At 48.6% G+C, this 3,472-nt stretch overlaps 1 long non-coding RNA gene across 1 annotated transcript; it reads left to right on the top strand.

Annotated features, from left to right (window-relative positions):
• The first annotated feature begins 1,453 nt into the window (after positions 1-1,453).
• On the top strand, positions 1,454-2,870 carry LOC144106503 (uncharacterized). Its single transcript, XR_013309034.1, has 3 exons — positions 1,454-1,800; positions 1,991-2,078; positions 2,716-2,870. It is a non-coding gene; the product is annotated as an uncharacterized LOC144106503 (long non-coding RNA).
• The last annotated feature ends 602 nt before the right edge of the window (positions 2,871-3,472 follow it).

Raw genomic sequence — 3,472 nt, 5'->3', positions numbered from 1 at the left:
GTAGCCGCCGAAACATGTGATTCAGTAGGCAGAGATTGGCCAGCAACAAGTTGAGATAGAGCCTCGGTGAAACTGCCCAGCATTCGCTCGACCACCACAGAAAGAGCCTGTTCTACTGAGGACACTATTGAAGTAGTCAAACTTGACGGTATATCAGCAACAGAGCTTCGCGCACGGCTGGCATATGTATTACCCCTCCGATCCAGAAGTGCATAAGCATCTGCTCTCGAACATCGTTTCGCTTGAATGATATCGAGCAGGCTTTGTTCGTCGGCTCGTTTCGAGCAGTTGACATCATCAGCTGAGTGGTTGCCCTTGCATAGGCAACACTGGGGCTGATCAGAGGCGCAGCTGTCATCTGAATGCCCTTCTCCACAAACCCGGCAGCGGGTCGCCGACTTACACGCTTTACCACTGTGACCGAAACGCCAACAGTTGTTGCACTGAAGAGGACGGGGCTGCAGAGGGTCCACACGATACACTATTGGCCAAACCTTGAGTTCAGAAGGACAGGAGGAACCAGCAAACGTAGTGATAACTGACTCTGTCGCAACACGCACACCATTGAATTCTCTACTGCACCGGTAGACAGAGAGAACCCCCACACCTGCACCCTGAAACTCCTTCAGTATATCCTGCGGGGAAGATGCTGGGTCCACGCCACGAACAATACCTTTGGAACATGCGAGCTGTTCCGGGATGAAGGCTTTAACCGCTAAGGACTGAAATATTTTGCACTGGAGCAGGTCTGTGACACAATCAATGTCAGCGGACCTGCAAACAATGCCTCTCCGGCCGAACGGTCGCACCTCAGAGATCTGGAGGTAGTGGGTAGTGAGAGATCTTAGCTCCTGCTGAAGGACCTTGGGGCTTTTCATCTTGATCGTTCCCTCACCGATCGGCACGAAAGCCACAGGGATGATGTCAATTCCATTTTTACGAAAATTTTCTAGCGGCAAGCTTTGGGTGGGCAAGCTGGCAAACCAGGTTGCCGTCCCTCCACCCGGGGAGGTCAGCGACATACCTAAGCCAAACGCACCCTCAAATGCACATTAACCTGGCCTACAGACCTAACCTGAGACCTGGCCAAATCCCCCACAGAGAACGGCCTCACCAGAGATGACCACGTAGGCACCACCAGGGAACCACAGTTGAGCTCGAAGCCAAGCACCAGCAAGAACACGTCAGCTCGGTCAGATCGGTCGTAAGCGGCGGCTTCTTCTTCTTCTTCGTTTGCTTTGTTTTTGACTTGCCTCTTTGTATCTGAGGCTTTCCGTTTTTCTATTTGGGTATATAGAGATGCTCTGTGTGCTTCACTGTGTCTTGAGTCAGTACGGACGTTTGGTTGAAATAAAGGGAAAGCATGAAAACTTGTGGAACGTGCTCAGAAGAGAAAGGCGAAGCATGGGTTCTAAAAAAAAAAAAGAAATCTGGCATGCCTCAGCGATGTGGCCCATGAATGACCTCCTTGAAGACATGTGCAGAATAACATTCTAATCACCGGTTGTGCATCACGGCGGCACATGGGCTTCACCTCCTTCCCGGGGCCTACCAGCCGGGTGTGGACACCGACGGTCTCTACGCTGCTGCTTCCAGTCAATCCAACGCGAGTGCCTAGTCGGCGCCTCTTGGACATCGACGCGATGGCCTGCTGACTCGGATCGTCATCGCCGCTGCGACGACTCCTGTGTGCCAGCTCCGAGCTACTGCCGACGTGGTGCAAAGAGCTGCCGCCTTCACCTGTCCCAGTTCGCGGCCATCGACTGCGGGAGGCGGCGCATCGATGCCCTGAGAGTCCAAGTAAGCAAACTGCTCGCAAACCTTGGTTGTCTGTTAGGCCAAGTCAGTTAGCTATTGATAGGACTCTCCCTCTGTTTTGTTTGCATTGTATGTATGAGCGGTATTTACGAGTTCTGCGTCGTATAAAATGTGTCGTTTGCAACCGCCTTGCTTTACTGTTCTACATGTATTATTCATTTTTCTTTTCCAGATAGCTGCCGTGTCTTCGTCACCTCGAGGCTCTCCCCTCTTTGAACCCAGCACTTCAGTATCGGAGCCTCAACTCTCCCGTTGTTTGAGTACGCTTTCTCAATAAGCATTTCTTACTTTCGTTTTGACCTCCTTATAGTTACGTTTTATTGCAAAGCTCATTGCAAATTCTTTTACTTGCATTGGTTTCTTTTCATTTACTCAGCGATAGCTGTTTGCGTGTTGTCCTGTGATGCACGCACTCCCTTGCACCCATGTGCTCTACACACAACTTGCATAGCCGCCATACTAAACCTGAGGCGCAAAATCCTCTTATGCACCATAAAACCCCGGTCCAACTAAACACCCTTAATCCCGACACCCGCACCCGTTGACCACTTACTGTACCCGGCTACTCCTACATACTTCACGCCGGATTACTACACCCGCTTATGTCCCTAGACATATGTTATGGATGGATGAGCGATCGTGCGTGACTCGTGCCTACCGTACCCCACATCCCTACCCTTTGCCACAGGGTAAGCGTCCGGTCACTCGTTGCCGGCCGCACACGCAAAATATCCACGATATTCGTCTTACACCTAAACGGCAAATGTCAGAGAATTTAATTATTTGGTGCAGAACAAATTTGTTAGGCCAATAGTAATATTCGTTGGATGCTGTCGGCATGCGCGCGCAACTTGCTTGTTTGTGCCGTTTTGTTTACGTTGCCTTTTGTTTCTGCAGGTAGGCCGGCTCTTACTTTCCCGTTCAACACAAGCCAACTGGACGTGCTATTTTGTGAATCGGGACTGGCACAAAATACTTAATTTTGCTGGGTGGCTGAGCAGTTCGGTGCATGCAACTCTGCTGGCCAAATATTTGGAATTTCGCTACGTTCTTCGCTGCATAATAATGAAGATAAATTTTACTTGAACATAAAATGAAGTGCCCATAAGGCGATGCGCGATGCGGAAGAGGAAAAGAAAAACGCGCGCGAAATGCGCCTACCAGCTGTTCTAGTTTGGTTAATCACTATGATTGAGATAAATGGTTGATATATTTATTTTAATGCCTATCACAGCGCACGCGCATCCCAAAAACAATGTATGTGCAGCACCATCGCTCACATGCAAATACTCACTCGTGTGCAAGAAACATTTCGACTACTTTTATTCTTAGAAATTTTTTACATGTCACACGTCGGAACAATGAGGCGATTATTGATCTTGTCTCACACGCGTCTGCATAACGCAACTATTGATGTCAGTCTCCAAATTAATTTTTTGTATTACCTGACAGGCGGAGGGCTTTACTGACAAAAAAAAGATGAGAGGAGTTTCGTTAGCTCGTCTCAACATTTCCAACAAAAGCATTCCTAACAGGAATGAGTGTATGAACGCAGTTTTTCGCGAACTGGAAGATTTGACTACAATAATTTCTCATCTACAGGCTTGTATTTTTTTCTATTTACTTTTTTGGTATCGTCAACTGATCGATGTGA

The sequence above is a fragment of the Amblyomma americanum genome, chromosome 1 (genome assembly GCF_052857255.1).
Source record: "Amblyomma americanum isolate KBUSLIRL-KWMA chromosome 1, ASM5285725v1, whole genome shotgun sequence".
In the NCBI taxonomy this organism is placed as follows: domain Eukaryota; kingdom Metazoa; phylum Arthropoda; class Arachnida; order Ixodida; family Ixodidae; genus Amblyomma; species Amblyomma americanum.
This window is presented reverse-complemented; position numbering and strand designations above follow the sequence as displayed.